General features: G+C 37.8%; 1 pseudogene; it reads left to right on the forward strand.

The window, feature by feature from the left end:
* Positions 1 to 891: 891 nt before the first annotated feature.
* LOC145035475 (tetrahydroberberine oxidase pseudogene) lies at positions 892 to 2,754 on the forward strand (annotated as a pseudogene).
* Positions 2,755 to 14,495: the final 11,741 nt, after the last annotated feature.

Raw genomic sequence — 14,495 nt, forward strand, 5'->3', positions numbered from 1 at the left:
ATCCTACCCATAAAATCCCCCACATGACGTGAACTCATAGTAATAGTTTTATGTTACCGGATATTTGTATTGATATTGAATTAGATTTGTTTTCTGTGATACTACAAACTCTGATTTTTTTTTTTTTTTTTGGTTTTTTACAAGTTTCTTTTATATATTACAGAAAAATCATGATTTTCTACTCTACAATAAAATCTACATTTTCTGATCGAACCACAAAATCTCTGGATATTTCTGCATTAGTTTTTTTGGTAGGTTTATAAACTTCAAAAATTAGTCAAATTATCCCAAAAGACCCGGTTGGTCAATCATTCGTAATTTGGTTGTTTAAAATTAGGACTCTTAATTATTTGGAAAATATATTAATTTTATCGGATTAGGTGGTCCTCTATTTAATTGCTAGATTAACTATATCGTTACTCCGTCCTTACAAAGACTGTAAGGAAAATTTTCGTTGCGCTCCATCATATCCGGATTAGCAACGTAACAGGCTTTGTTTGTGTATTAAAGTCAAAGTTTTGTTGTAGCGTACGTGTCATCTTATCTTTAATGTCTTGTTAAACAAGACTTGTTTCCATAAAGTTTTCAATTTATATATACGGATATATTATCTTATATTCTTGGTAAACAAAATTTATAATAGTGACATCCTGTTTAGTAGTAGACTTATTTTGAATGTTTCAACACCATGTTTGTAATAATATAATTTATGACATTATCAGCATGTACTATACGAATATTCAACAAATAACATAGATCACATGATGTCATAAAATAAAGTATGAAAACGGATATATAAATAATATATACATTTAACCTAATAAGTTCATGTTTTATTTTTCGATTCATACTGGTAGTCAAGTCTTATGGCGGCTTTATGCTCATATCTGTTCTATAAATTAAAACGCTTTTGGAAGTCATTGCCATAGATCAAACTCACCAAATTAAACATGGAGAGATCTTATTTTTTCCTCTTGGTTCTAACTCTCGCTCTTTCCTTTTCATCTGCATATTCTAGAGATTTTATAAGCTGCGTAGAATCCAAATCAACCAATGCGAGCTCCATTTCTCAGCTCATTTACACCCCTGGCAATGCTTCTTTCCTACCCATTTGGCAATTCGCAGTTCAAAACACCAGGTTCCTTAAACCCTCCACTCCAAGACCATCAATCATCGTGACACCTACGGATGAATCACTCGTCCAAACATCTATTCTCTGTGCCAAGAAACATGGGTACGAGATCAGGATCAGAAGTGGGGGGCATGACTTCGAGGGTCTCTCATACACTGCCGATGTTCCATTCGTTATGATCGATCTCAACAACATGAGATCTATAGACATAGACGTAGCTAAAAGGACTGCATGGGTGGGGACAGGCGCTGTGCTTGGTGAACTTTACTACAGTATTGCACAGAAGTCCAACAATACCTTGTATTTCCCCGGAGGTACATGGCCTACGGTGGGGATCAGTGGGTTGATAGGTGGTGGTGGCACCGGAAACCTGTTAAGGAAATATGCTACAGCCGGTGATAATGTTTTGGATGCTCGTATCATAGATGTCAATGGAAGGATTCTCAATAGGAAGTCGATGGGTGAAGATTTGTTTTGGGCGATTCGAGGAGGTGTTGCTTCCAGTTTTGGAGTTGTTGTTGCATGGAAATTACAGTTGGTTTCTGTTCCAGAAAAAGTAACTGTCTTTATAGTGAATAGAACTCTCGAACAAGGTGCAACAGAACTTTTCTATAAATATCAGTCTCTTGCAACTTTTGAAGACAGAAATTTGTACATAAGATCCCAGGCAGCTTCGGAGTTTATTGGAAACACCACACAAAAAACCATGCGAATCATCTTCCAAGGAATTTATCAGGGCACAACCAACGAACTGCTTCCAGTGTTGGACAAAGTTTTCCCGGAGCTCGGTGTTACACGAGAGATTTGTCAAGAAATGACAAGCGTCCAATCGACACTTGTGTTTTTTGGAAGGCCAAGCACCACCCCGCTTGAGATTCTTACAAACCGATCTGCCATACCCAAGTCAAACAGCAAAACTAAATCAAACTTTGTCAGGACTCCGATCCCCATATCTGGACTGGAAAAAATCTGGAGTAAGTTTTTTGAAAACGATTTGTCAGGTGGTTTGCTTATCATTCCTTCTGGAGGAAGAATGGATGACTACGCAGAGACAGCAACACCATATCCTCATAGAGCTGGAACCTTGTACTTGTTGGCTACCAGTGTAAGTTTTGTAGGTCAAGCTAACGATACAACCCCTGTATCGCTTAGAAGATTAGCTTGGTTGCAAAGCTTGGAAGAGTTGTTGACTCCTTATGTGTCACAGAACCCGAGGGAGTCGTATGTCAATAACAATGATCTGGATATCGGTGTTGGGGCTGCGAATTATAAGGAAGCAAGTGTTTGGGGCGAGAGGTACTGGAAAAGGGAGAACTTCAAGAGGTTGATTCGAATCAAGGCTAAAGTTGATCCTAAGAATTTCTTTAAATTTCCACAGAGTATCCCAGTCTTTAAACGCCGAGGTCTCGCACAATAAAGATATTATTAATAGTAATCGAGAATAATAAGGTGTGTTGCCATTTTGTGAAGCTCTATATATCAAGTCTACTTTGGCGGTGTTGTTTATCCTCATTTATTTGATAGCATTTTATATTGTGATTCATATTTTTTTTGTCTTGTGTTTCCTGTTTGCGTAGAGAATAAAAATAATAGTGGAAAATAAATTGATTTCTTTTAATTAATGTCCTAATTCCACTTTTATATCCTTCAATTCATTTACTGCTTACACTATTTCTACATAGATCGCTAGGCTTCAAGGACCTTCATTTTCAAGATCCAATTTGAATTAAGTTATCAAAAGTAAACAGATGTAAATTTTTATCTACATAATATCATGCCAGTTGACTTATTTATGGGTTAACGATGTCGGCCGTAAGGTAAACTTCCTTCAAACTTGTCTTTGTAATTAAAATGTTCCAGGCGCAAGTGTTGATTTTCCATAAACACTTACCTCAAAAAATGATAGAGCATGCGAATATGCTTCATCCTTTATGAACAATCGGGTTCTTAATTTGTGACAACAATACACAACGGAGAAAAAATTTTCCTACAGAAATTTATCCACCGAAAATGTTGACTGTATATCAATGAAATACCAATAGTAAAAAGACCATAAATTAGCAAGGGATGGATAAACCGAGGAAACCATTAGAATTACTGAAGAAAATATAAAATTTTGGATTAATTATTGGTTGAAATAGTATTATCTTATACAAATAATTGTGTTTCTCAAGACTAGTCAATCATGACCTCTCAAATAACACATTTTAATTATCTGTAAAATAGTAAGTCTCATTTAATTATTTCTTCGATTTCTTAAATTGTATACAATATCATCCGGTAATTAAATGAATATTCATTTTTGTATGTTTGGTTTCTAACATTTTTTTCTTTCAAATAAGATATTTATTACGATATTATTTGCGATTTTGGTTTATGCTAGACGTAAAAGAACTACAATGCCCTTATATCATTATTTTTCAATTAATTTAATATTTTATTTATTTATAATTATAGAAAAAAATAATATGGCCCACCCGTATATAACACATCTCTCACATCTTGCCACTCTCACATCCCACTTATGGAGAATCAACCAATTCTTTACAACAATTCAATTAATGATGCCGAGATACTATGCAAGAAGAAGATAGTAAGAGTGAACCCATCCAGAAAAGAGTCATTTATGGTGTACGGAGATAAACACAAAATAAATTCTTGAATCATTTTCCTGATGAAAGTCAAATAATGTTTGTCTAAAGGATGCACATCATACTTGGTAATTGTAATCGTTGCAAAGAAGGAGAAGAAGGAGATATAAAGAATATCAGTGGTGTATGACTATCCATAAGTCTTCCCCGAGGATCTTCCTAGATTGCCCCTGATAGACAAGTAGATTTTCGAATAGACTTGTTACCAGGATCAACACTAATATCGAAAGCACCATATTGATTAGCACCGACAAAGATAAAGGATCTTATGATGCAGCTTCAGGAGTTGTTGGACAACGATTTCATTAGACCTAGTTCATCACCATGGGAAGCTCTGGTGTTATTTGTAAAGAAGAATGATGGAAGCATGAGGATGTGCATAGACAGATTATAGAGAGCTGAACAAGGCAACAATAAAGAACAAGTACCGCTTGCAAAGGATTGATGACTTGTTTGATCAACTACAAGGTTCGATCTATTTCTTAAAGATTGATCTCAGGTCAGGATATCATCAGTTGAAGGTGAGAGAGCAAGATATTGACAAAACCGCATTCAGAACGAGATACGGACACTACGAGTTCTTGGTTATGTCATTTGGACTAATTAATGCTCCAGCAACATTCATGGATTTGATAAACAAGGTTTGTAAACCATTCCTCGATAAATCTGTGATAATGTTCATAGATGACATTCTGTTTTACTCAAAGAGCCAACAGGAGCATGACAAGCATCTACGAGAAGTGTTAGAAGTTCTAAAAAAAGGAGAAGTTGTATGCAAAGTTCTCCAAATGTGATTTTTAGATTAGAGAAGTCCAATTCTTGGGTCATGTGGTCAACCAAGAAGGAATAATGGTTGATCCAGCAAAGATCGAAACTATGATGATGTAACTGTTAGATTAATGTCTAAGTCCATAACTATAATTGGTAAGACTTGACCCGACCCGACATGGTCCATTTGGGTTGCATGGCATCATGCATTTGGATAGACTATAATGAGAGAAATAACACTTAAGGTTTGTTAATATATTATAAGTTCTAATATATTAATAAGATTATTTAATTAGTATTGATCAAGAATTAATCCAGAATTAATTAAGTGATCAAAAGAATACTAATTAAATATATGGGTTGATTGTGTAAATCATCCATACTTGTATAGTGGGCTAATGCTCCATGGATTGTCAAGTTGGGCTAAAACCCAAAAGACGCTCCATGGATGCTTTGTGGTATATTTGAACCCATAGATCCAAGAAAATGGAAAGCCATGACAATTAGGGTTTACCCTAATTGTCACTAACTATATAAGCATCTTATTGTTGACAAAATCGGGCACTAGAGTATATGTGAAAGGGCTAGCCGATTTTCATGAAGTGTGTATATTCTCTCAAGTTAGTCCAAGTGTATTTGGTGTTGTGTGAACCATTTGAGGTGTCACACTTGGGGCACTAGGCACTCAAGCTTCATGAAGACATTCTACATCAAAGAGGTATGTAATTTTAACTTGAGTTATTCATATGAATCAATGTTATTATGCTAATTAGGATGAATACCTTGGAAAGTTCATATTTGCATGTATAATAGAGAAAACATAGATCCAAGGTATTTAGGGTTGCATGTACAATTAGGAGTGTTAGAATGCTCAAAACCCAACAGTGGTATAAGAGCTTAGGCTTGTTTTCAATTATACTTGATGCAAACTGATTTTTCGAAGCCAAGAATCTGTCAGGACCTGAAACTCGATGAGTTCTGGAGGAAAACTCGATGAGTTCCAATATTAGAGCATGAACTCAACGAGTTCCATGAAGAACTCGACGAGTTTGTCTTCCAGAATGCATATCTTCGTGTTTTTTGGCTGGAATTGGACTAGGAACATTACCATAAGCTGTTTTTGAACTTGTAAACCTGTTTTTGATGTGGTAATGTTCATACGAATCCAATTTCAAAGATAATTTTCAATAGATTCATTTTTTGTATTAGTTTAAGGATTAGGCTAATTATATGAAAAAGTTTGATTTGAATTATCTTGTTCTTGTGAGTTGCTTAGATTAATAGAAAAGTTATGTGAAATTGTTGTTTTCAATCCAAATTAATCTAAGAGTTGATTCTAAAATGTGTTTTTGTAACTTGTCATGAAGTTATATGAAAAGTCACATTTAAGATTTATAAAACTCATAAATATTTCCATAGGTTATGAATAAAGAAAAGTCACATTCTTTTAATAGTTTAAAGTCTTCCATAACTTGTCCTCAAGTTATGGAACTTGAAGAGTTTTTGGATTAAAACTACTTTAAACACATAAGTTATGGAAATTGAATAGATTTGAATAGTTTCAAAACTCGCCCTTAAGTTTTGGAGTGTGAAAAGTTTTTACTTATGAATACTTTAATTCCAAGTTAAGCCCTTAGAATTTTAAAAGTTAAAATTCAACCCTTATACTTCCTAATATTATAAGTTAATAATATATATATATATATATATATATATATATATATATATATATATATATATATATATATAAGAGCAAGTCGTCTTACCATTAGTAGGCCTCATTCACGAAGCCGGTCTATAAGGGGGTATAAGGTTACTGCCTATAAAATGGCAGTTTAATGGGTGTCCACTCTCACCCACCGCTTCCTTGACTTGTAGAGGGTCGTTAGCCAAACGGGTAGGAAAATGACTATAATTCTCCCTTCATTAAAAGTATTAATGATAAATATAAAGTAACTAAATGTTTTTTTTTTATAATTCCTAATCTTAGTTACTTTAGGAAAATGTGAATAAGGTGATAATCCATGAAATTACACTTTGCACTTTGCTTAAGTCGGTTGGTGGAGCGTGTGTGGTTAACCGACACACTAGCTTGATTTAACAAGGTAGGCAAATGGTAACTTAATATTTATCATAGTATCGGTGGAGCGCGTGTGGTTAACCAACACATCAATTAAGGGGTAAACATTAGGGGTACCAAGTGATTTGCATGGTTACTTCACACATTGTTTTGTGATCCTCGGCATCCCAGTCACAAAACCTGAAGGGCACACTCGAGATTGAAACATGCCATTGAACAATTCAATGAATCTCAAAAGATCTAGGAGTTTCAAATCCAAGTAAAACCTAATTAAATTATTTCGTTTTCAAGGTGGAAATTGGTGAATCGTCATTCACCTACCTTCAAATATTTTATAGCTTGGATTACGGCATCCCTCTTCCAAGTTATAAAAGTATTGTGTTGGGTCCTAGCCTTAATATTTCATATTAGGTGTTATATTAAGGACTTTAGATCAACTATCTTGAATATTTCCCAAAACGATGTCCAGTTCAGACATCTATGATCTTCCCAAATCTCTTGGAACTTCAATTCCTCCACCTCCTCTAATTATTCTCCCTTACCCACAAGTTCAAGGGCACTTAAGCCCTAATGGCAAGCAAGGTCTATGTGTGCTCACATCTTGGAGATGAAGTCACATATTAACAAGCCGGGAGAGTTGGGTGTCAAAGTCTTAAGGAAGTTGGATGTTTAATCACTTTCTAAGTCACATAATGAGTTACCTTTGGGATTACTATGAAATAGACTATGACATGACCCTTAATAATCTTATCTATTTTCTTGGTACTCTGAATTAGAAATGATTTGGTGCTTTGGTAAAGCAAATTTGATTAGTAGATCAACTTTCCAAACCTTCAATGGACATTAACAATGGTTGCATTGGATATCCAGTAAAAGCTTTCTCTTCCCAATGGAAAAGGGATTGGCCATAGTCAACGTGTTTTGATTCATTGACTATTCCTACATGTTTTAAATTGAGAGTTGGAGTATTTTGAAGTTACAAGTTGTGCGAGAGGAAGATCAGTGGTCGAGGCAAGGCATTATGGGATTCTGAGAGGGTGCATTGCGGTATCCAAGTATGATGTCGTGAGTGGGAGATCAGTGGTTGACGCAAGACATCATGAGGTTCTGTGATGGTGTACCTAGGTATCCGAACATGATGTCCTAAATTTTCAAATTATTTAAAGACTTGAGTTGTGAGATGGCAAGTGGGTACCAAATGATTATGGTTCCAGTAAGAGCCCTGCATCTATTTTTCATCAAACGACATAATCCAAGAATGTGAATTGCAGCGAGAGAAAATGTTTTGTCACGACGGTTGTCGACAGGAGTAGTGATGCTTAATATGGGTGGGTGTGTATACCTATCTATGTTGGACCGTGGAGTATTCGATAGTGAACTTAGTGGAGTGATGACTCGAGGATGAGATTATGGGGTGATAAGAGAGTGAGTGGATCCGACTGGGAGTAATCACTTGAGACTATCAGGAAAAACCATGGGGTGAGCCCCTGGCGAACAAGAGAGTATTGTGAAACTACAGGGAGCCGTAGCTTTCACTGGCCAGTGAGAGAGTACTATGGAACTGCGGGGAGCCATAGCTTCCACTAGCCAACGCGTGACAGAGAGCATAGAGAATCTGTGGGGGAGCCGTAGCTTTCACTAGCCAGTAAGAGAGTATTGTGAATCTGTGGGGAACCATAATGATCACTAGTCAGAGAATGACGTAGAGGAATTCTTAGGCTTGGGTAGCCTTACCCATCGAGTCTTTGGGAACCGGGTGGCCAAACCAAGGGAGAGATTGGGGTCTCCGTGATGGTCAGGAACTGTTATATTCTGAGTTGGGGTAGGGTTATCGCAATTGGAAGGAATTGGAGAAGTGATGTACACGTGAATTTGCGAATCACTAGTTGTGACTTGAGTATCAGATCGGAGATGAATGGTCCCATTTCTGCTGTCGAAACAGACTCTCGAGTTTGTGTTTGGCTTTAGTAGTGTATTGGGTAGACGTGATGAGATTCCGAAGGTTCAGATGGATTTCATTTCGAGAGGTAATGATTTTCGTCTAATGTTTTAGACCTGAGTGGGTTGGTTCGTTGGTTTAGGAAGGACCACGAGACGCGTAGAACTAGTGAGTGGTAGTCGAAAGAGGTCGGAGGTGAGACGACTTCGGAAGGGGTTGTAGTGTTCGCTTGAGGTGAGGCGAACTTCGTGACTTATGTGTCACATGATAGGCTGAGATAGCTATTATGAGAAGGAATTTATAAGGCTGACTTGTTTGGTGTGCAATGATTAGCATTCGGAAGTTCAACTGTTGGGGTCGGGAGTTGACCTGGTGCTCGGTGTCGGAAGGAACATTTGAGAGGAAGCTGGGGCTTATGATTATAGATGTTAGAGGATCGTTTCGAGTAGGCATGATCACTTTCTTGTGTCTAAGGACGGAGTTTTGAGGTTCATTATTTCAGATGAGTTTTGATAGTTGTTCAGGCGGTGGGTCCTTGGTGGGATGTGACCCTTCCGTTCCTTTTGAACTACGATCTGGATCGATTAGTATATCTGGTATAAGTGATCGGCAGCCAATTGTTGGAAACGACTTGTTTCCATCAGTCACAACTAGAGAACCAGAGTTGGCCATGTGTTCTCAGGGTCTGTTATTCGAAGAGCGATTAACATGATGATATCTTGCAAGGGTGGTCTGGCAGGGAGACAGACCACTAGAGTTTTCAAGTTCTGGAGAGTCAGAACGGGGAATGTAGCGATATAGGGATCCGTATTTGGAGGGGGATTGTTGTATGATATGAGATCCTTTCGGTGGTTCTTCTCGGGTTATTGGGTTCAATCAATGTATCGTTGATGAGCGATTTCGAGGGCGAAATCAAATTAAGTGGGGGAGAATTGTAACATCCTGTTTTGGAACGTTTGTGATTTAGGGTTCGTGGGCTGCAACCCGGACATGAGAAATCCTTGAGATTGCGACGAGTTACTAGAAGTGTTGGGCTTCTCACCATTTTTCCATGGATGTGGGGATTGTTGGAAACGGGCTTATAGTGAGGAAGCTATGATAGTTCAAAGCATTGGCAGGTTTGGTCCCTTATTTGAGAAAAGGTGGCAGTTGAGTACGTTGGGCGTACGTGTGTGTACGATGAAGCATTGGCAGGTTTGGTCACTTATTTGAGAAAAGGTGTCAGCTGAGTACGCTGGGCGTACGTGTGTGTACGGTCAAGGTAATCATGTGCTTAATTTGGACGTGGAGCCACCTAGTACGTTGGGCGTACTAGGCTTAGAGAGAAAACACTAAATAAGGGGTGTGACCTTATTTAAAGAACATGATGGCCTCATTTTTGGCCACCATTTCTAGCCTTCAACCCTCTCAAAACCCTAATATCCATTTCTCTAGCTTGAATGTCCATTTGTGAGCTTCTAAGTGTTCTTGTGGTATCCTTGAAGTGAAAAAGAAGCATTGAGGATATTGAAGTTGGAGTCCAAGCCTTGGATCTGAACTTTTCTATGGTTGGAGCATCATTTGAAGCTATAAAGCTCAAAGCTTTCCCAACCTTTTTGATTTGAGCATCTTATGGTCCATTTTAGGGTTTTGGTCCCAAAGCTTGAAGCTTTATGAGTTTTTGAACTCATGAGCTTAATATATGTACCATTGAGTGTTATTAATGGAGTGGATTCATAAAAATGAGGTCTTGGTTGTTAAAAACACCCCATGCATGAGATATGAGCCTTTTTGGGAGTAAAGAGTGAGATTTTTTGTGTTTGGGACTTCCGCGGCCATGAAAAGGCTTAAAGTCATGAACTTGATAGAGTTGAGCCTTTAGGAGGTCTATATATGATAGTAGAGCTATGGTCTTAACGGATTAAGACCAAGAGAGTGGTAAGAGCAAGTTTGGGACGTACGCCCCGTGTAATCCTAGTACGCCCTACGTACTGATCCAATGTCCCCGATCAGGATTTATGTGGATGCTTGTGTATGTTGAGCGTACCAAGGGAGGTACGCCCTGCATAATCTAGTTGTGGGCTTTTGGGGCTAAATCTCATATTGGGCCTTGAGTGTTGGGCCTGGATTTTGAGCTTGTTGTACTAGAGATTTTGATCAGTGAAATATTGTATATATTTTGGGCCTTGTGTTGGTCTTGCCATTGGGACTTAAGTTTAGGAGTTGGGCCTTGGGAGTGCCCATTTAGTATTGGGCCTGGGTGGGCCCAATGAGCTTGAGTAAATTGTGGGTCGGGTAGTGAGTTATCTTTAGACCTAATGAGTGAGGTTTGGTCTTAGATCTTAATTGGGTAATTGTGGCTTTTGGTTCAGTGTTAGAGGTCGGTGTGCAGCAGCAGCATCTATAGGAGCTGTTCATCATCCGAGGTGAGTCTTCAGTCTTCTCACTATACTTACCATGAGTGGTATCTATGTGTGACCGCAGGATCTTTTGTGCTTATTTGAGTTACGTGATGTTATGCATTTTGCCTGTGTGATATATATGCTATATTTAGTGTTTTACTGATATCGGATTGGAGGGTCCAACCCGAGTTCTGGGACCGGAGGGTTTCCACTAAGATAGGACTGGAGGGTCCAAACTGAGCTGTGATACCGGAGGGTCCTCACTAAGACACATGACCGGAGGGTCCACACCGAGACGCATGAGACCGGAAGGTCCACGTCGAGTTATAGCCATCAAAGGCTTATTATTTTTGTATGTGGTATTTTGGGGAGTGCACTAAGCTTTGTGTTTACCGTGTTGCGTGATATGCGTTTCAGGTACTTCTCAGGACCGTGGGAAGGCACCGACATGATTGTACACACCTGTTCGGGACTATGTTGAGGATTCTGGTATTTGACATTTATTTGTGGATTTATGTGCATTTGAGACACTTGTGGTTTTATGATATATAATATATGAGTTTTATGTGTTTTAAAAATGAAAAAAAATTGGTTTGAAAATTTTCGGTGTTACAGGAAGATTGATTTTCGGGTTCATTTATACTTGTAATAACTGTAGGAGAATTTTCTGAATTTGGTGGACTGGGTTGAGTGTCATTATGAGCTGGAGGTACAAAAGCAAATGTGTCTTCATCAAAAATGACATGTCTGGAAATATATATTTTGGGCGTTGGTTGATGATAGCAAATGTTCCCTTTGTAAGATGCACTATAGCCAAGAGAGATGTAGGGTTTTGACCGAAAGTCAATTTTTTGTGGGTTGTAAGGTCTTAAGTATAGGTAGCATAAACACCAAAGGCTCTTAAGAATCCATAATCTGGAATTCTATGATATAGTCGCTGATAGGGACACTCATAAGATAGAATGGGAGTAATCGTTCTATTATTTAGATAAGTTGCGGTTTTGAGCGTAAGTTCTCAAAAATGTTTAGACAAGGAAGATTGAGCAAGAAATGTGAGGCCTTTTTCTATAGTAATTCTCTTTCTCCTTTCAATTGCACCATTTTGTTCTTGAGTGTATGGACATGACACTCGATGAAGGATACCATGGTCATTTAAAAAATTGGATATATTTCAGTATTCCCCTTCCCAGTCAGTTTAGATGCTTTTTATATCACAAGAGAATTGAGTTTGACCATTTTTCTAAACTCAAGAAACGTTGAGTAGACTTGAGATTTTTGGGACAGAAAATACACCGACTGAAACTTAGAATTATAATCCATAAATAACACAAAATATAGATTTCCATTCAATGAAAAAACCGGTGACGGGCCCCAAACATTAGAATAAATTAATTTAAATGGTTCTGAAGAAATAACATGAGAGGTTGTAAGATGCAAACTATGACTCATTCCTAACTGATAGGAATCACAAACATTAGGAAACTTATGTGATGAAACTGGAAGATTAAATGTTGAAACCAAACGATGAAGAATGGGCTCATGTGGATGAGCAAGTCTCTTATGCCATCCATGCAAGGAAATACAACTAGTATGAAAAACTTTTGGTGATAAATGAAGATGTGGATGTGGCAGACGGTATAATCCTTCATGTATATCCCCTTGGAATAGAGTTTGTCCTAGAAACATCTTAATAGAACAAGATTTAGGCCAAAATTCCATGTAAACATTGTTGTTGTCTGTTAATTTTGAAACACTAAGTAGGTTTTTAATATGTTCAGGGACAATAAGCAAATTAGGCAATTTGAGATTAGACAAAGAAGATGAACCAACATGAGAATAGACAAATGGTTACCATTGCCCACTTGAAGTTTTTCATCTCCTGTGTAAGGATTTGTAATAGTGAGTTTGTTTATGTTAGGAGAGACATGATCCGTTGCTCCAGTGTCGAAGTACCAGGAGGGATCAACAACAGTTGATGGACTGTGCTACTGGGCTAAGTGAGCTTGGTGTGGATTGTTGCATGGATTAGATTTCCTTGATGGGAAATCAGTTTAATTGCCTCTTTACCAACAGTCTAATGCCTCATGGCCTGTTTTGCTACATAATTGAAAAACAGGTCGTCGTTTATGTGGATCTGAGTTGCGAGGATAAGATGATGAATTGGAGGTATTGCCAGTAGAACTATGTTGATGTCGAGGGTTGGAGCGGTTTACTATGAGAGTAATAGCAGTGGCATTTGTTTGGGTCACTAAATCAAAGTGAAGGTGCTCTTGTTCAATTCTAGCTTCTTCCTGCAATAAAAGACCTACAAGATCATCAACAATTAGTGCCTTTGATTTCATCTTGAAGGCTGTTATGAAAGCTCTATATGATGAATCTAGTACATTTAGGATATATGCAATTAAATCCTCATCAAGAACTGGATGAAGATTCTTGGATAACGAATTAGAAATTGATCGTTTCTTTTCAATGTACTCAAGCATGGTCATAGACCCCTTGGCTAGAGTCTGCAATTGAACTTTTATTTGCACCCGAGTTGCCCTAGTATGGGCTTGAAATAGCTTTTCGATGGTTTGCCATGCTTCCTGTGAGGATTTGGAGCGGGCCACAAATAATAACACAAAAAGGTCATGTTTCTTCCAGACAACATACTCTGCATTTGGTACTATGGTGTCAGCAACAACGATAACAGCAGGAGAGGTGTCGGTAGCTGGGGCTGCTGCAACAACATGAATCTCAATGATTTGAGATGAAGGGTTAGGGTTTAAAACATAGGCCTCCGAATCGAAGGTTTCTAATGCGGAAACAATTTTATTGCACCAGAGAGTAATTTGTGCGATCAAGTTTGATAGTGATCGCCGATATTTGAAAGTTTAGGGTGGAGGCTTTGGTGGTGGTTACCAAGGTAAGCAGAGGCGGAACATAGAAAGGGCTAGGGGGACCATGGCCCCCCTGATTTTTTTATCTACTAAATAGCAATAACTATAGAATTGTGATTATATAAGTTAATATTCTAAGAAATCAAAACACTGGCCCCTCACCTTTTTTCAACCGAATATCAGTAATTAAACTTAAGATTTTTAGAAAATCAAAAGTAACCATATATTATCAAACTTATCCAAGGAAAACTAATTTGACTAGAAAGTAGAAAATATACACAATAATCGCATAAAAAGTTGGAGACTTACAAATTAACCATATAAAAATTCTATGAAATCAATTATTTCCTTACATCTTCAAATCAATAAACCCTAAAAATACTATCGCCTCCGCTTCTTGTTGGATCACATTGAAACTAGAAGATGTCGGATCGCTTTTCCTTTATTTGAAACAATAACTAGTTTTTCCACACTCATGCAAGTTACAACTCACCGGACTTCATGCTCTCTCTTCTTTTCAGGTTCAGTCGACTCTTCTTCGTTTGCTTTTTATTCTCTCTCCTCCTCGAGTTGCTGACACCAGACCACCATTGCTTTTCTCTCAGCCGACTCCACAACGCTAGTATACATTTCCTCTTTGTGTCTCTTCATATCACTTAAGACTA

Source organism: Lactuca saligna, chromosome 1 (genome assembly GCF_052625555.1).
Source record: "Lactuca saligna cultivar CGN05327 chromosome 1, ASM5262555v1, whole genome shotgun sequence".
NCBI lineage: Eukaryota > Viridiplantae > Streptophyta > Magnoliopsida > Asterales > Asteraceae > Lactuca > Lactuca saligna.